The 21,056-nt window shown below is 45.7% G+C and overlaps 1 long non-coding RNA gene across 1 annotated transcript in view; it reads left to right on the top strand.

Moving 5' to 3' along the window:
- The first annotated feature begins 20,194 nt into the window (after nucleotides 1-20,194).
- The window catches only part of LOC134947686 (uncharacterized), a 53,260-nt gene continuing 52,398 nt past the window's right edge, over nucleotides 20,195-21,056 (top strand). The window contains exon 1 of the long non-coding RNA XR_010182691.1: nucleotides 20,195-20,484. This is a non-coding gene — a long non-coding RNA (uncharacterized LOC134947686). The remainder of the gene's footprint in view (nucleotides 20,485-21,056) is intronic.

Consider the following 21,056-nt stretch of genomic DNA (forward strand, 5'->3'; position numbering starts at 1 on the left):
TATACCGGTGCCGGAATCTCGACAGCCGATATACCGACACTTTTTGTCCCTCGTGGGGGTCCACGAGGGAGAATAAAATAGCGTGGCACGAGTAGCGCGCCACCGTGCCCGCAGTGTGGTGAGCGCAGCGAGCCCACAAGGGGCTCATTTGCGCTCGCCACGCTGTCGGTATGCCGGCAGTCGGGCTCCTGGCGCCGGTATGCTGGTCGCCGGGAGCCCGGCCGCCGGCATATTCTACTACACCCCCAGTGAATGTAGACTGCACTACTAAAAGTATCCTGGTATATGTGTGTGGGGCTGCTGCTGTTGGGAATCTAGGGGTCCTCCTATCCCTTTGAGAAAAGAGCAAGATATACAAAGTCCTCCCAGCAGAGCCCCTCTTCCTTATATCTCGGGAATGAAGGAATAAAATCTCCAACAAATTATGTACAAAGATATGTATGTTATTTATTCATAGATAACAGCAAATAGAATAAAATGTATAATTAATAATAAATAGGCCATTAAAACACAAAGTGGCACAGCTGTTCACATCCAATAATATACAGGTTGAGTATCCCATATCCAAATATTCCGAAATACGGAATAATCCATAAATACTGACTTTTTTGAGTGAGAATGAGATAGTGAAACCTTTGTTTTCTGATGGCTCAATGTACACAAACTTTGTTTAATACACAAAGTTATTAAAAATATTGTATTAAATGACCTTCAGGCTGTGTATATAAGGTGTATATGAAACATAAATGAATTGTGTGAATGTAGACACACTTTGTTTAATGCACAAAGTTATAAAAAATATTGGCTAAAATGACCTTCAGGCTGTGTGTTTAAGGTGTATATGTAACATAAATGTATTCTGTGCTTAGATTTAGGTCCCATCACCATGATATCTCATTATGGTGTGCAATTATTCCAAAATACGGAAAAATCCCATATCCAAAATACCTCTGGTCCCAAGCATTTTGGATAAGGGATACTCAACCTGTATCAGGTCAATCTCTCCAATATTGATATATATATAGACAGGTGATATAACTAGCAGCAGGGCACAATGTCTTGTGCAGTTTAAGTAGGAGGTTTATGAGTGAAGTCAGGGGTTAGCGAGATCTAGGATAGCCATAGGTCCAAATATATAATGATCTAAACATTGGCCCTCATTCCGAGTTGTTCGCTCGCAAGCTGCTTTTAGCAGCTTTGCACACGCTAAGCCGCCGCCTACTGGGAGTGAATCTTAGCTTATCAAAATTGCGAACGAAAGATTAGCAAAATTGCGAATAGACACTTCTTAGCAGTTTCTGAGTAGCTCCACACTTACTCGGTATCTGCGATCAGTTCAGTCAGTTTTGTTCCTGGTTTGACGTCACAAACACACCCAGCGTTCGGCCAGACACTCCTCCGTTTCTCCAGCCACTCCCGCGTTTTTCCTAGAAACGGTAGCGTTTTTTCACACACACCCATAAAACGGCCAGTTTCCGCCCAGAAACACCCACTTCCTGTCAATCACATTACGATCACCAGAACGAAGAAAAAACCTCGTAATGCCGTAAGTAAAATACCTAACTGCATAGAAAATTTACTTGGCGCAGTCGCACTGCGGACATTGCGCATGCGCATTAGCCACTAATCGCTCCGTTGCGAGAAAAATATAACGAGCGAACAACTCGGAATGACCCCCATTGTTCTTTTACCATGGATGCATTTATAATGCTTTTAGCCAATGTTATGATATATTTGAGTGCACTATGGCACTTCAGCGGTTACAGAAAAAAGGCAGGACAGGTTCGGCAAGTCAGCAACATGATGCCCGTTTTCCCTGGAAGAATACAATAGGGAATCAGGAAATACTCTAGGTGATAAACACAGAGACATTGCTGGGCAATAAAAACAAGCAGCTGTGAAAAAGCACAAAATACTTCAAAAGCCATAAACAGGAATTGCAAAAAAAAAGTCCAAGGGAGGTGGCAGAGAGGCGTATTAACATAATGTACAATGTATGTGTGAGCTGAGAGCTGTTATGCACAGTGACAAAAAAGTAACCCTTATGTACTACAGTCTTACTAAAGAGCTTGCTGCTGTAAATAGTTGCAGACCAATGAATGACTTCTGATAGGGCTTTCACTGAAATTTCTTTCACTTCAAGCAGAGAATTGCCTGGTCATTAGTTTGTCAAAGGGTGTTATTGGCACCATCAACTGAAATAATGGAAAAGGGTGAATGAGATGTTTCCACTGAGATGCGTGGCCCTCACCAGAGTGCATTCTGGGTGCTGTCCAGTGGCTCAGTATAACACAGGTGATGCACAGTAAAATCAATTAACTCCAGGTCACCTGTGAGGTCATTTCTAAATGGACAGCAGAAAGAGACAATAGAAAGACAACCTGCATGAAAATCAGGGGCTTACAATATTGTTTTTGGATTTATGGCACCAGCCATGTGGAGATATAATGCCATTTCACTTTGCAAGTGAGGGGTGCATTTATAAGGATTTAGAATTACATAAAAAAAGGCAGGATCAGCTTTGTTTAGGCCTGGAGCGTATTTGCAATGTGCTTCTTTTACCCCTTTCACACTAAAAACACCATCCTGGGTTATTGCACATGAACGCACTGCAACAAGGGATTTTGATTAGTGTGAAAGCAAACAACTTAAAGTAGTATTTTGTTATGGAACTGCTGTTAAAGGGGGTTCTTCAGAGATGCCTCAGATCTTGCTTCTGCAGTGAGATCTGCATTCATCTACTCACATGCTGGGGACTGCCCAGCACAGGGCAATGCTGCCCAGCATGTGTGTGGCTCCGCCCCATGATGCATTCGCAATTTAATTGCGAATGCATCGATTAGAGGATGACTCCTGCCTGCGCAGCCTGGCTGCACTGGCAGGTGGTCCAGCGCCATTTTTTTTCTTGGAGCGTGACATCATGCAGCCGCCCCGAAAGCATCTCACTGGGCTCCTGAGTTGCGCGAGCGCACTCCACAAAGGAATTCAGACTGTCTGAATTACCCCCAATGTCTCGTGAGTTGTTAAGTGTAAAGCTGGATAGACGACCTGTGTACCCAGCCGAGGCAGATGTGACGGAACAACATATCGTAGGGTCCATACACTCCGCATGAACTGGTGAACAACTACATGATATGTCATTCCCTTGCCGCACCCCGTGCATCCAAATGCATAGGATCGTCAGTCACATCTTCAGATTGACCTGCATGTAGGGCAGATCTGAAGATGCGTCAGACGACCCGCGGGAGTGTGCAACAGGGACGTGCGGTGAGCTAAATAGCTTAGGAGGCACTGGCTAGCACCAGAGCCAGATTTACATGCAATATATGAGCCAAAACGTACATCTGGGCATTATACACAGGTGCAGCATTATAAACTCCTGGAAATTTGGTGAGTTTTATTAGAGATGTGTGGAAAAGATAAGATAAAGTCTATGGCACTGCCTCACCTGCCATATACTTTTTACTCCAGAGTTTTGGCTATAAAAATTATTAGAATAATGCAAAGAAGATATTTCAAACATATTCTTTGTATTTTTCATATACTTTACGCAGTCAAAACTCTGGCACAAACGTTAGTATGACAGGAAAGGCTCTCCCTCACCTGCCTCACCCCACCGCACGTCACTGGTGTGCAATAGTTCATACACATTAGACGAGATGAAATCATCTAATGTGAACCCAGCTTAAGTTGTTGGATGTAACTGTCATACCCTATTCACGCTCTATATTACAGTCGTGATAAGTGATCAAAGATTTCATTGGCAACACATGTGAACTCCTTATATAAGGTAGCTGTCGTAGATAGGAGGCCACAACCCTGATCAAATCCATAGCAACAAAACCACTTTATTAATAGACTCCTTGCAGAGGGGGTGCAACTTGATGTTAGTTTGTTGAATCTGTGTTGCATACTGTATATCTCAGGGTGTGAAAGAAAAAAGCTCCTGTTTCCATCTCCGATTGGATGGCGAGGTGGAATACCCAAGATGATGAAAGTTTCCTAAGTTTGTAAATCAGTTCCTAAATTGTTGTGTTTACCATTTTACTTTTTCTTTTATATTGTGTTTTTAATATATATTATCTATTATGAGTTCCAAGCATCTGATTATATATACAGCTAAAATTACTATATTTCCTTTAAATCTTGCATTTCTGGGATGTGGAAATTTTGAGAAGTATTGCTGGGAAAAATGGGTTAAAGGCAGAGGAATAAGCCAACATAACAGAGCTCAACAAACGTTACCTAAGCAATACTAAAAACTAATAACATAAAAGTACTAATACAAGGCCCTGCGGAGCTTTGAACAACTGCCCAGTGTGCAGTTAATGGAGTCTTAAGCCTAATTTAAAACATAAAAAATAAACCATGCACATGATGTTTGATCATTTTGTATCCAATGGTTAACAACTGCTTAATGTGGCACAAACAGAGACTTATAATGTAGGGTGTGTGCCGTCTATTACTGCAGCCCTCTGCATCTGTGCAAAATAACTGCCTGAGATAAAGCACAGCCTATCCACAGGGAGTATGCATTATACTGCTGCCAGGTGTGCTTACAAATCTCATGTCATTACTTTTGCTATCATAATTTATTTATGAAGCGTCAACATATTTTGGAAAATAACTTTCCCAGAACAAAGGAATAGTGCAATTTTATGCACCATTCAGGGGATTTCCCTTTTCTTTTTGTGATAAATGGACATTTTGGTCAAAAATAACTTATTTAGATAATATATGTATGCTGTTAATAATATTTTTGCTAAAGAACATGATAGTAATACTCCTGGCAGCAATAGACACAGAAGATATAGGTCAATTGGACTGATATTGCAGTGTGCCTCACCTAAAAATGACTGTGTGTCTGATAACAGCCCATTTGAAGCTGATCAAATCATTATTGATCATGTTGGTAATTATGGCTGGCAGATGACTGCACTTGGCCACTGTTCGCCCTTAATATGTGATCATGTTTCAGCAGCTATAACAGATCAAAATTATGCCACAAGAAATCAGGTTACTTAGGCCAAGGGTCTATGCCATACAAAGACCACCTATGTGTGTGGTGGAGCTGCCCTGTTTGTTTGGCAATGCTGAGCACGTATTTTGCCTTGTGTTTGAGAATGTTAGCACTACAGCCACTGTATCACTATAGTGAATGACAGTGGTGTAACTAAAGGGTGGCTAGACTGGCAAATGTCTAGGGACCAACAATGTGAAATGGGCCCACCAAGCTCCGGCATCTGAGCTTCGGCGTCTGGATAGACCCGAAGCCGCAGCCTGGATTTTCGGACTCCCGGATTATTGCCTGCCATGACCACGCCAACGCTCCAGAGTGCTGGGTCTGCCTGACCCCTGTTGTCTGCTGCTCGGCTCTGCCTGTAGAGGTTGGTGTTCCCGAAGGTACCCCTTTAACTGCCCATTGGTGTGTCTGTCCCCTGGGAATGCCTCTGATACATTGGCGTTTCTATCATGGGTGCAGTCTGTGCGGTGCACAAGGGCCCCTAGGGGGGCCCACACCGCACACATTGCACCCAAATTTTAGTACTCACCTCTCCGGAGTCCAGCGTCAGGCGCTGCAGCCGCTGCTGTCACACAAAAATCACATTCCAAAATGGCCACCGCGCATGAGCAGTTTGAATTTTGTCTCCGGAACATGGCGGGCCCCATGTTTCCAGAGACCTGCGCATGCTCAGTAGTCTGAGCACCTGGAGTCTGCACACGGGCTCCCTCCTTGCTTAAGATGCCCCTGCTCTGATATCATTCTGTACAGCTCCCTCCTCATCTGCTGGTTCCCTGTTAGGTTCTGTTGGTTCCTACACAGCGGTAGCTGCACATTTAGGGCCTCATTCAGTAGTGACTGCTTGTGCGATCACCAGTGGTGTTTTTCCAACTACTCACTTGAGGCATGTGCCTAGGGGTGACACCTGCTGCAAAAGGGAGAGGGGGGGGGGGGGGGTTGCGGCACAGCATACTCACTTGCGCATGAGAGCCCTGCTAGGCCAATGGCCAGATGAGTCTTTTTTTTATGGGTTTTTTTTTACATTATGACTAAGTTTTTTATTTTAGAACTGGCGAGGAAGGAGGATGCAATGGTCAGTACATTGTGGTAGTTGAGGGGTGGTGAGATTGGTGTTGCTTTGGCAGTCAGGAGGCTCCAACATGAAGGGGGCAGTGACATGATGGGGGGAGACTGATAATGTTGTGCCTAAAGACGGCCTGATCCATAAATTCGCCCCTGGCGATAACCTGTGCATATTTCCTGATTATCGGAAACTGCACAGGAGCAGGACCCGTTCTCCACGTGTGCAGAACAGTTCCCGCGTGATCGCTGGCATCCCTCCGTAAGCACGTTTGGGGGGTGAGATTTCTTGGCATCGCACGGCCCCCTGCGATGGTGACCCTGCGTAAGATGAGGCTTACTCAGCTGGGCGTTTGCAGGGAACATCGCAACCATCAGTCACAATGTTGATCCCAGGCTGCGATGCTGGTTGCAGCACTGGGATCGCAAATGCAACAAGGAGGTGTTTAACACCTCCTACTGCATTCGCATTTTTAGTGATCGCATTTGCAAAGCTACCTGTGTGCAGAATTGCAAATGTGATCACTGCTGAATGAGGGCCTTAGACCTAAGGGTTTATAGAAATCAAATAGGAGGCACGCCATGGAAGTTTGCCAGGGGACTCTAAGGGGGACATGTACTAAGCAGTAATAAAAGTGGAGAAGTGAGTCAGTGGAGAAGCTGCCCATGGCAACCAATCAGCTGCTCTGTATACTTTTATAGTATGCAAATTTTAAATGTGACGTCAATGCTGATTGGTTGCCATGGGCAACTTCTCCACTGGTTCACTTCTCCACTTTTATCACTGCTTAGTACATGTCCCCCTAAGTCTCTAGTTAAGCTCTGGTGAATAAACAATCAGTATTGCAGCTGAAATGTAATATCAAGAAAAATATGCTTATTGATAAAAGGGTTGGTCTGTACCGCCGTGCAATTACTCTTGACTTTTTGAACTGTAAGGGTGGGTACACAATTATACGACTGGCATTCAGGCCAAAGGGAAATCGCTCCCCACACCATGCCAGATTGCTGGAACACACTTGCCCGATGTAATGAACGACTGAATGAATCTCGTTCCGTTGTTCATTATACTGCACCTGATCGCATGCAATATTCCGGTTGATGTGCAGCATGGCCGACCAGAAGATATTTCATGCGACCCACAGGAATGCTCATTCATTCAGCATACACAGTGCCCGATATGCATGATATGACGTTCTGATTCGTCCAGAAACTACATTTCTTGTCGAAATCAGCCAGGTACTGTATGTGCCCACCTTAAGAGTGCTGCAGGTGGTAGGTGTAAAGAGGGGTTCACATGGGGAAGATGTGTGCTGAGCGATCTAGCACAGACCGCTCAGCACACATCTCTCTCCCCGCTCAGCACACAGCGAGGGGTGGGCGGGGGTAACATTTCACCCAGCAGTGAAATGAGCGATCTACTAGATTTGGCATGCATGCATGCCAAATCTAGAGCTGGCGATAGCGACGTGAGGAGATGCGCATCGCTGTCGCTGGCACCCCTACACACGGAGCAATGTGTTCTTAATTTCTATGCAATCTAGTCACATTGCTTAGAAATTAAGTGAACGTCGCTCCATGTGTACCCCCATTAAGACTTGTTTGCTCTATCCTGATTGGATTATTGTGGCATTTTCGTTCAATCAATCAATCAATCAATCAATCAATCAATCACTGTGGTTTCAGGCTGTGCTTTACATTATCCTCTCCCAGGGCTCACTCTCACTACTGTAGCTCTCCAGTAGATGTCATTAGTACAATTTAATGCAATGAAAGAACTGCTCTGTTCGAATGGGAGGGACTGTCATTGATGTACTAATGTTTAGAAACCTTCCAAACTCCCTAATGATGGCAAACCCATTTGTAGTTCTATATGTAAAATAGTTGTAACCAACACAAATTACTAAGCGCTAATAGAAAATAAAGACAAAAATAAAGACAAAATAAACGTATCTAGCACGAGGCCTGACAATTAAGTTTGCAAACTTGTTGCGGTAACATGTGGAATTTCTCATAGGATCAAAGTTCCATTAGGTGCCTTAAGTCAATCTTACAGTGTTAATACAGGCAATAAGATGAATTAAAAAAGAAAAATAAAGAAGTATACTACCCTTGGGAGGATGTGCTTAGTCTCCTGGATTCCTCCGAACTCAATGTAATAGCAATGGATACAATTCAGCATATGAGGACAGAAGACAAAATGGCAACATGTGTAATATAGTCAATTTAATTACATCCAGACATATACACAGTGCACAATAACAAACAAATAAGATCACAATAAAAAAAAGTCCCCTTAGCATCAGCCACAGTGGAACATGTGAAACAATTACCAGAGTTATTGAGAACCGGTGGTAAACAGTTCTCAAAAGAGCTTTTATAGTCACCAAGTGTCCTCCCAGGTAAGGAAACTAGGAATTCTCCCTGGTCCCTGTTAGACAGTTCAGCTGGTGCTGGCTGGTGAAGCGGGGTTAACCAACACGTTTCAACCCCTATTCTTATGGTCTTTCTCAAGGCAGAATAAATTTCCCAAGTTCTAAAGTGAGTATTTATGTCCCTGATGTCCACTCACCTTCTACTTTTTTGGCGGTTCCCAGCTGTTTAGTATTTACTAACAGTGGTACCACCTTCCGGTTGTCATAACAACAATGAAGCCGGTCCGTCATTTCCGGCTTGTCAACTCAAGCGGAACATGACCCGTCAACAGCTCCTCCTTCATTTTCTCCCTTAACTGGGGCTGCAAAGAAAATAATAAAATTTCCTAGCCCACCTGCTGGCGGTGATGCATGGCAGTCAGGAGCAAGTTTTGACTTCTGGTCCGTACTGAAGGAGTTGCCAACTATTACTGACATGTCTACTGTCACTGCATATGATGGTTTCACCATTGAAAAAATGGCGGAGGATTACATCGGTGACAGCATCCAAGTAGGCATGTCAGACAGTCTGTATGTATACTGGTAGGAAAAAGAGGCAATTTGGAGGCCCTTGCACAAACTGACATTATTTAACCTAAGTTGCCCCCCCTCCAGTGTGTACTCCGAAAGAATGTTTAGTGCAGCCGGTAACCTTGTCAGCGATTGGCGTAGGAGGTTACTTCCACAAAATGTGGAGAAGATGATGTTCATCAAAATGAATTATAAATTCCTCCGGGAAGACCTTTACCAGCAATTGCCTCCAGAAAGTACACAGGGACCTGTGATGGTGGATTCCAGTGGGGCCGAATCAATACTCTGTGTGGATGAGGATGTACACACCGAAAGGGGTGAGGAATCGGAGGATGAGAATAAGGTCGACATCTTGCCTCTGCAGAGCCAGTTTGTGCAAGGAGAGATTAATTGCTTTTTTTTTGGTGGGGGGATTAATTGCTTCTTTTTTTGTGGGGGCCCAAACAAAGCAATCATTTCAGCCACAGTTGTGTGGCAGACCCTGTCGCTGAAATGATTGATTTGTTGAAGTGTGCATGTCCTGTTTATGCAACATAAGGGTGGGTGGGAGGGCCCAAGGACAATTCCATCTTGCACCTCTTTTTTTCCTTTGCATTATGTGCTCTTTGGGGCCTAGTTTTTAAAATTGCCATCCTGTCTGCCACTGCAGTGCCACTCCTAGATGGGCCAGGTGTTTGTGCCACCCACTTGTGTCGCTTATCTTAGTTATCCAACGACCTCGGTGCAACCTTTTGGCCTAAAAAACAATATTGTGAGGTGTGAGGTGTTCAGAATACACTGGAAATTAGTGGAAATGAATGATATTGAGGTTAATAATACCAGAGGATCACAATTACCCACAAATTCTGTGATTTTAGCTGTTTTTATGTTTTTTTCCAGATCCAAAACCAAAACCCGGAATGGTGGTATTGGCAAAAACCAATCCAGATCCAAAACACGAGCGGAGAGCCAGATCCAAAACCAAAACATAAAACTCGAAAAGTCTCCGCCACACTTCTCTAATTCATAGCAATGTGAATAAAAGTATCAATAACACACTGTGTATTACTTTTAAATGTTTTCAATATTACATATAGCTTACTGTATATAACTCCAGTTTGTATAATCTGTATTCAATATTGTGATCACAGCAAATGCTATAGATGTTTTAAATGATTAGATGTCCCTATGAATGTGTGCTACATATCCTAGCAACTAAATCCAGTAATTGCTGAAGTTATTGTCTCTGCCTTCATACTTTAACACTTCCATCACTGATATTATAACCTCCTAATCACTTATGGTCTCACAGCCGCTCAGCAATCACGAACAACCAGCCCTTACTTCCTAAATGTCCTCCTCAAGCCAAGAGAAAGCATTAGTGGCTAATTAAATATAATGTCTGTGGTTCTGTGCTGTTCTTATTTTACACTTGGCAGGCAATACCATCTTTGCTGGTTCCCTTGGCCCCTTCTTTTTCTTACACCCCCCCCCCCCCCCCCTTTTGCTGCAAGGGGGGGTGGGGGCTTTCTGGATAGCATAATGCAAGTTAATTCTGACACTGCACAAAGTAAATCTACTCCTTTATGAATGAGCTCAGAGTCCGCAACAGGTGCTAGGCGTAGTCAGCCTCATATCCAGATTAATCCAAAGACTAAATCTGCTTCGTGTCATCCTGATGAAGTAGCTTGGTCCCACGTTCTCAACGCCTCAGAAGAGAACTTTGCAGCCAGTTCATGTAATAGCAGATCAGGTAACTGCTTGATGATGATTTAAACATTTGTGATTGCAGATAAACTTGTAAAAAAAGCACATGTTTGTTCCTTCTAGTTACAGTCTTGGTGGCTGTATGGAGGGTGCTAAGTATTTGGCTTGTATTTAGGACCCATTTGGCACGCTTTTGTTTTTAATGTGATTTTCATACATCATCTAAGAAAAACAAAAAAGCAAAACAGACAGTCAGTGGATTCTAGTTCCCACAATTTTATTGTAAAATAATAATACAGCATTAAGGGCCTAATTCAGATCTGATCGCAGCAGCAAATTTGTTAGCTAATGGGCAAAACCATGTGCACTGCAGGGGGGGCAGATGTAACATGTGCAGAGAGAGTTATGGTGCCCATACACTAGGGCGATATCGGGTTCTATCATGCGATTGCGACTGCATTGGTGCAATATATTCCATGGATCGCTTGTCAATCACATGTGTCCCACGATACGATGCTCAGGCATGCTGGTCGAATCTCGCATCTCAAGATATTATGTGCTGCACTTAATATTTATTGCATCGCATGTGCACATGCAATTTATCGCACTGCGATGTGCGATCTGTGTTTTGAGCTCACTTCCTGGAAACTCCCCTCCATCCATTGTGCTTAGGATACAGGAAGCAGAGTGAGGAAGCACGCTGCTATTGTCTCTGATAAAAACAAGGTATGCAGGCTACACCACTAACTAACAATGCAATATTATGCTGGCCCACTGCCCACCAATGTGTTATTATGGTCCCACACTGCCCACCAATGTATTATTATGCTGGCCTTACTCTACCCACCAATGCAATATTATGATGGCCCACTGCCCACCAATGTGTTATTATGGTACCACACTGCCCACCGATGCAATATTATGCTGGCTACACCCTGCCCACCAATGCAATATTATGCTGGCCCACTGCCCACCAATGTGTTATTATGGTCTCACACTGCCCACCAATGTATTATTATACTGGCCGCACTCTGCCCACCAATGCAATATTATGATGGCCCACTGCCCACCAATGTGTTATTATGGTCCCACACTGCCCACCAATGCAATATTATGCTGGCTGCACCCTGCCCACCAATGCAGTATTATGCTGGCTGCCACTTGATATACCCCTCAGATAGGCCAGCCCTCTATGTTAATTTAATAAAGATCTGACAGATAAATCTGGTGTGATTTGGGCAGCATGCAATGCGATCGCATGCGATCACCTGATTTCGGGTCGCACGCGGCATGCAATTTATCGCATGATCGCATGCACATCGAATGCAAATAAACCACTACAAATTCGATTTATCACAGCCTTGCCTGTCGGGGAAATCGCAGCTCGATATCGCATTGCGACCAATCACCCTAGTGCATGGGCACCATTAGATTTGGGTGTGGTGTGTTCAAACTGAAATCTAAATTGCAGTGTAGAAATAAAGCAGCCAGTATTTACCCTGCACAGAAACAATGTTACCCACCCAAATCTAACTCTCTCTGCAAATGTTATATCTGCCCGCCGTGCAGGGCACATGGTTTTGCCCATTAGCTAACAAATTTGCTGCTGCGATCAGATTTGAATTGCCCCCTTAGAGTTTACATGTAGTATGTTCTATTTTCCAATAGTTGCAATGGTGGGTGCTTCAGGTGTCAAATTCCAGCTAAATAGAACACCACCGATGTTGGTGGGCAGGGGCACTTCTAGAGAGGAGGAGGCCCATGTGCAGACGCCATCTAGGCCCCATCTTCTCTAGTTGGTAGCGCTGTAGACTCTGGGCACTATGGTCTCTAGGGGACCCTAGTGCTGACCCAGAGTCTACCATGCATGTACAAGTCTACGGTCAGTGCCAGATTAAGGTCCACATGGGCCTGGAGCTGACATTTAGCAAGGGCCTATTGTGTACCTTGGCAGGAGGTGTGACAAGCGCTGCGGTGGTGTGATTAGTGATGTGGGGGTGTGACCAGTGTGGTGTGGGTGTGGTCTAAATAGGGTGTGTGGCTATCACGATGGAGGTCAAAGCTAGTGCCTACCTTCAACCACTTAATAGTGACGCTATAACAAGAAAACGTTTGTAACCACCATATGATACAGAGAATCAGTGACCACCATATGATACAGAAAGCATCTCAGTGACCACCTTATGATACCGAGAGCATCTAAGTGACCAGCATCTAACACAGAGAGCATCGCAGTGACCACCATATGATACAGAGCGCTGTATCAACATGCAAAGAAGATGGAAAGGGGAGAAACGATGGGGCAAAACAGAGCAAGTGTGGAAAGATTAGAAAAGAGGGGGGCAATACAGAGGAGATAGGGAAAGGGGAGCAGAGACAGGGGCAAAACAGAGCAAACAGGGAACTGAGGGCTCATAGAACACAGTTACTGATACAGATACTTATTGACAAAGACACCACTTACCGACACAGGCATCTCTTACTGAAACAGGCTCACTTGCAGACAGACACCGCTTACCAACAGACACCCCTTACTGACACAAATACAGATATAGACTGAAGACCTTACTGACACACAGACCACCTACTGACACAGACTTACTGATACTTACCACTTACTGACACAAACTTACTGATACTTACCACTTACTGACACAGACACTGCTTACTGACAGATATCACTTATGGACACAGGCACCCCTTACTGACATATTCTACTTACTGACACACCTTACTAACACAAACATTTATTGACACAGACACCACTTACTGACAGATGGCACTTACGGACACAGACTCCACTTATTGGCACATAAATACATAATAACAGACACTCCTTACTGACAAAGATACAACTTATACTCCTTTCACACCAGCCAAAATGGTCTGAAAGAGGTATTAGTGACACAAACACTCTTACTGGCAGGGATAGGGATGACATGAGATATTGTGGGGCCTGGGACAGAATAAATAGGTAACCCCCCCTGAACCACATGGTCTCACACATGCATATGCTGCCCCATAGCCATATTTCCCTCTGTCTCTGTTACACCTCCCACATTACCCTCTGCCTCAGTGACATGGCCACATTGACCTGTCTCTCAGTGATCCCCCTCGCCACATTCCCCTCTCTCAGTGACTGTTCACACATTCCTCCCTGTGTCAGTGACACCCCATTTTCCTGTCTCTCAGTGACCCTCCTCCCCACATTCCCCTGTCTCTCAGTGACTGCTCCCACATTCCTCCCTGTGTCATGACACCCCATTTTCCTGTATCTCAGTGACCCTCCTCCCCACATTCCCCTGTCTCTCAGTGACTGCTCCCACATTCCTCCCTGTGTCAGTGACACCCCATTTTCCTGTATCTCAGTGACCCTCCTCCCCACATTCCCCTGTCTCTCAGTGACTGCTCCCACATTCCTCCCTGTGTCAGTGACACCCCATTTTCCTGTCTCTCAGTGACCCTCATCCCCACATTCCCCTCTCTCAGTGACTGCTCCGACATTCCTCCCTGTGTCAGTGACACCCCATTTTCCTGTATCTCAGTGACCTTCCTCCCCACATTCCCCTGTCTCTCAGTGACTGCTCCCACATTCCTCCCTGTGTCAGTGACACCCCATTTTCCTGTATCTCAGTGACCCTCCTCCCCACATTCCCCTGTCTCTCAGTGACTGCTCCCACATTCCTCCCTGTGTCAGTGACACCCCATTTTCCTGTATCTCAGTGACCCTCCTCCCCACATTCCCCTGTCTCTCAGTGACTGCTCCCACATTCCTCCCTGTGTCAGTGACACCCCATTTTCCTGTATCTCAGTGACCCTCCTCCCCACATTCCCGTCTCTCAGTGACTGCTCCCACATTCCTCCCTGTGTCAGTGACACCCCATTTTCCTGTATCTCAGCGACCCTCCTCCCCACATTCCCCTGTCTCTCAGTGACCCCCCAAACATTCCCCTCTGTCTGTCAGTGACCACCACAGACATAGTCACATTCCCCTCTGTTTCTCAGTGACCATCACACACACACTCACATTCCCCTCTGTTTCTCAGTGAAATTCCCCCTCACACACTCACATTCCCCTCTGTTTCTCAGTGACCATCACACACACACACTCACATTCCCCTCTGTTTCTCAGTGACATTCCCCCTCACACACTCACATTCCCCTCTGAGCAGCAACATTAATACAAAGGTCCTCACCAGTGAAAAGATGCTGTCTGCTGAGCACTGTCCTGGCCCAGGGACATCTCAGGCATCCACAGATTACACATCGTACACTGCCAGGCTGTCTGGGAGTACAAGAGAGGGTGGTTACTGGGCCACATCTAAGCTGGAAGATAAGCTCTGGCCCGGACGGGCCAGAGCTTAAGTGCAGTGTCAACCCTACTATAGGAGCCAGAGGAAGCCCCCCTTTCTACCCAGGCCAGGTACTCCTGTCCGGCAGCCCCCCACCCCTGATGGCGCCCCTGAACATGGATATCCCTTACTGACAGATACCACTTATTGACACAGACAACACTTACCTATACAGACACCTCTAATGGACACAAATAGCCCTTACGGACACAGACACCTCTTACTGACATAGACACCCCTTACTGACAGACACACTTACTGACACAAACACACTGATATACACTTACTGATACACCTTACTGACACACACACTTACATACAGACACTCCTTACTGATACAAACATTTAGTGACAGATACCACTTAATAACACAGACAACCCTTACTGACACACACGCCACTTACTGACATAGATGCCACATATTGGAACATACAAAATTACTGACAGGCACGCCTTACTGACACTGATACAACTTACTGACACAGACCACTTACTGAGACACCACATACTGTCACAGACACACTTACTGAGACACCCCTTACTGACACAGACACTACTTACTGACAGATAACACTTACTGGCACATACATACTTACTAACACACACCCCTTACTGACACAGGTACAACTTACTGATACAGATACCCCTTACAGACACACATGACATAGATGCCGCTTACTAACACAGATAAACTAACTGCCTCAGACACCACTTACTGACAGACACTACTGACACACACAACACAAACTTACTGACACAGTTACCACTTACTGATAGACATTACTTACTGACATACACGCACAACACAGACACTATTTACTGACACACACAGATACAACACAATACTTACTGACACAGACACCACTTACTGACAGACACTACTTACTGACACACACACAACGCAAAATGTACTGACACAGATACCACTTACTGACACACACAACGAAAAACGTACTGACAGACACTACTTACTAACAAACACACACACAAAACTTACTGACACAGACACCAGTAACTGACAGACACCACTTACTGACACACACACACACACACACACACACACACACACACACACACACACACACACACACAACATAAAACTTACTGACACACACCACTTACTGACAGACACTACTTACTGACACCAGTGACGTAAGTTCATACCAAGTACCCCCACCCCCTCCACAGCATTGGTGACCCCCATATGCTACTGATAGCATCGTCACCTCCATATTGTAACAACAGCATCGGTGACCCACAGATACTACAGACAGCATTAGTGGTCGCCACATACTATATCCCTCAATCTAATAAAAAAACTTTGGATTTATCTTGGGAGTATCAAGCCAAGCGAAGTGTGTAGAAGAAAGGGCATGGAAAAATGCAATAAAATGCCAATTTAACCCCTCCCACAGATCAAAAGTACAAAAGTATACTCATCCTCTGGGGGAAGGGGGGGGGGGGTACAGGGTGACACACACACAGAGGTGGAGAGTGTACAGTGTGACATACATGGGGGGACTGGGAGCACAGGGTGCCAAACACACAGGTGTAGGAGGTGTAAACTGTGTCATACACAGGTGGTATGGGGTACAAAATGTCATACACACAGGGTAGGGGGGTGCAGGGTGACATACACACAAAGGTAGCAGGTGCAGGATACAGGGGGTTACACACCAGGGTGAAGGGAGGTACAGGGGGTTACACACACACACACACACACACACACACACACACACACACACACACACACACACACACACACACACACACACACACACTGGTAGGGGTACAGGGCAGTAACACACAGGAGTGGTGGGGGGGAGGGTTAGCTGGGTACAGGACTACCTGGTCACTCACTGCACTGTGTCCAATCCCAACCTTGCAAGTGGTGAGCTGCATGGTGTCATTGGGAGGCCAACGGATCCAGGTGCAGGTCGAAGAGGAGGTCAGCGGCAGGAGGATCCACGCTGGACGCGGAGCTCACCAAGCGCCAGCTGCTATGCTGTCCTATGGTGTTGCCCGGCCTGTAGTGCGAGGTTGAGTTTAGGACACTGGAACAGTGTTTGCTATGGAGAGGTGGACCTCTGCTTCACCGCAGCTGCTGGAGGAGGGAGAATGCCGGGCCTGCTCGGGAGGAGGGCAGCAGCTTAGTGATCTGTCCTGCCGGTGGCCGCCTGAACGAAGCGGCGTGTTTACATTTGCCAGCCAGCCGAGCCTCGCTCAGCACCTGCACTCCCTCCCACTGCAGACTCAGAGATGTCCTGCCGGCTGCTGCCCGATCTCAGCTGAGACGGGCAGCTAAGATCATAACAGAGCAGTCGGCAGGTGCCCCTACCTACTGAACCACCATCACTCTAAGGGCCGTCACAATGGCGGTGACGAGATCCCGGAACTGACAGCAGCAGCAACGGCAGGTGTGCTACCACTCAGCGCTCACTGCTGAAATGGTTAGCGGCGCGCCAGTTACACACAGCAGTTATAGATGTATTCATATATGGATTCATGTATAACCTCAGTGCCTGCTCTTCTGTACCCCTCTGATGGCTAACACCCGGCGGCAAATGCCTTCATTGCCTCCGGGAGTTACGCCACTGACTGACACAGACACACAACACTTACTGACACAGATAGCACATACTGACAGACACTACTTATTGACACACACAGACAACACAAAACTTACTGACACACACCACTTACTGACACAGATACCACATACTGACAGACACTATATACTGACACACACACACACACACACACACACACACACACACACACACACACACACACACACACACACACACCATAAAACCTACTGACACACACCACTTACTGACACAGATAGCACATACTGACAGATACTATTTACTGACACACACCACTTACTGACACAGATAGCACATACTGACAGACACTATTTACTGACACACACAATACAAATCTTACTGACACAGATACCACATACTGACAGATACTATTTACTGACACACACAATACAAAACTTACTGACACAGATACCACATACTGACAGATACTATTTACTGACACACACAACACAAAACTTACTGACACACACCACTTACTGACACAGATAGCACATACTGACAGACACTATTTACTGACACACACAATACAAATCTTACTGACACACACCACTTACTGACACAGATACCACATACTGACAGATACTATTTACTGACACACACAATACAAAACTTACTGACACAGATACCACATACTGACAGATACTATTTACTGACACACACAACACAAAACTTACTGACACACACCACTTACTGACACAGATACCACATACTGATAGATACTATTTACTGACACACACCACTTACTGACACAGATAGCACATACTGACAGACACTATTTACTGACACACACAATACAAAACTTACTGACACACACCACTTACTGACACAGATAATAAATAGTGTCTGTCAGTATGTGCTGACACACACAACACTTACTGACACACACCACTTACTGACAGACACTACTTACTGACACACACATGCAGCATTTACTGACATAGACACCACTTACAGAGGAGACCTCAGGTCCTGGTGTGAAAGACAGCTCTCCTAAAGGCAGCAGCCCCTCCCCCTCTTTCATGAGGCATTTTCCTGTTGGGAAGCTGCAGCGGGGATAAGCAAAGCATGTATTTCGTATTGGCAGGGGGCGGAGCCTCGGGTGAATGGGGGGCGGAGCTTCAGACGGACCCGGGGGCAGAGCTTCAGGCGGACCCAGGGGCGGAGCCTAAAATGGGTACAGGAAAGGAAAGCCACTGGCAGCGGTAGGTTTAGTTACGACGAGACCCGTGGTGATGAGGGTGAATGGGCAGCCGGAGGTGAGTGCGCTGCTGTGTGTGATGACAGGAAATATATTTTTTTCCTGTGATCACTGGCTGCACTGCACTGCAGGGAACTCTGTGGGCCTATTTTCAATGGGAGGCTAGGAGCTGCAGCTCCATCCGCCCCATTGTTAATCCGGCCCTGTCTACGGTAAATGGTGGCCATTTTCCCAGTGATTTTCTTACTGCACATACGAGAAAAGCCAGGAAAATGTCATAATTTTCCCAGTGATATCTGCAGCGCTTCTGCTGCAGCTGCTGCTGAACTTTTAGTATAAGCATAACCATAGTTGTTGAACTACAAGCACCAGTATCCCCTGGCATCCAATGCTCACTGGGACCAGTACTGCACCTGTAAAAAACATACAATACAATAGACATACCTGAATTGAATGGGGTAAAATTACTAAGATGGGAGTTCTATTTAAGATGGGATGTTGCCCATAGCAACCATTTAGATTCCAGGTATTATCTCCTAAAAGGTGCTAGATAGATGAGAAGTAGAATCTGATTGGTTGCCGTGGGCAACACCCCATCTTAGTAAATTTACCCCAATGTCTCTCTGTGTGTACGTGTGTGTGTGAGGGGTGGGGGTGATGGGGATGGGGGTTAGGGTTGTTGGGGGGATTGTTCTTTTCTTTCCTCTTGCTTGGCAATGCATTAAATAAACCCTCCCCACCCTATTTAAAAGCTTCTTCTGTTCGTAGCCCAAATGTGAATGACTGAAATGAAGACTTACTTTTTACTTACTACAGTGCAGGTTAACTGCACTGATGTGGGTGACCTGCACTGTAGTATGTAAAAAGTAAGACTTCATTTCACTGTCATTCTCATTACCCACATTAGAAGTTTTAGAACCCTCGTATCCTGAATAGAGCCCTATTGTATACCATCCAGTGTATGAGAACCAGGATTCAAAGAATGTTTGAAGCAACCATGAGGTTAGGATTGTTGTCTATGTACCCTCTGCTCTAAACCCAGTGCACATTAGGAGCAAGAACAATAGAATCAGTGCATGTGTGACATTCTGAACTGGACCCCCTTAATTTGTACTACTATCTACTACAGGCAACTGTCGGACTGGATAAGACATGAGTAAGGTCCCCTAATTTTCCCCTTGCTGAGCTTCGATTACTTCCCATCCTGTTAATGCTGAAGGGGTTAACACTCCCTTCTGCTGTTGCCTGGGAGACGCCAGCAGGACCAGTGAGCAGACAGGCACTAGGACCCTTGGACTTACTTATAATGGAAGAGGGAGTGAGAAGGCTGACGAAGTTTTGATTGGCTGTGGCAGAGCAGGAAAAAGAGGAGGCGGGGTTCGCACCAGTGTGTGTGAGAGGAGACACGCTGTGGAGAGTGGAGCTGCCGCTGAGGAGACCGCTGTGAGGAGACACTCTGTGGAGAGCGGAGCCGCTGCTGAGGAGACCACTGTGAGGAGACACTGTGAGAGTCGCCAGCCGCAGCAGTGACACCAGTCTGCCCAGTACTGAGAGAAGCTGCTGGGAAAGGTCTCAGGTGATAGAGGGGAGTGGTTGAGGCTGCTGATAGCAGGTACCTACCTCTGATGCACAGACAATCCAGCTAATGCGCTGTTAGAAACCCAGAGTCACCCATCTCTGCATACACAGCTGCATAGGGGTCAGATGAGAGAGAGAGAGAGAGAGAGAGAGAGAGAGAGAGAGAGAGAGAGAGAGAGAGAGAGAGAGAGACGCTCTTCCTTTTACTTGGCAGACACAGCTATTAAGAGTACTGGACAGTATTAAATATTGTACCTTTCAACAGGGGAATCCATTTAATGACCAGCACAACCTTTTTTGGATATAATTTTCCTCAGGAAATGCAGGCGCCAGGTAGCAAAAGAGACTCTAAACTGCCTTAGTGAACAGCGTGACAGGAAAGAGAGGACACCTTGCGTATTTAGACACTCCACAGCTTGTATCAGCCAGCTTTATTATACCTTGCCTGCAATCTAACTGCACCTTTCATGTGACGCTGAACTGTATTGTGAACGCACTCTAGCTATTCAGAGCCTCATCTACTAATATAGCCTGCAACTGCCAGCTCTGCTTATAACCTTACTGCTTTGACTGGAAACTGCTTTAAATTCATTTGCAACTTGCTGA

Source organism: Pseudophryne corroboree, chromosome 8 (assembly GCF_028390025.1).
Source record: "Pseudophryne corroboree isolate aPseCor3 chromosome 8, aPseCor3.hap2, whole genome shotgun sequence".
In the NCBI taxonomy this organism is placed as follows: Eukaryota; Metazoa; Chordata; class Amphibia; order Anura; family Myobatrachidae; genus Pseudophryne; species Pseudophryne corroboree.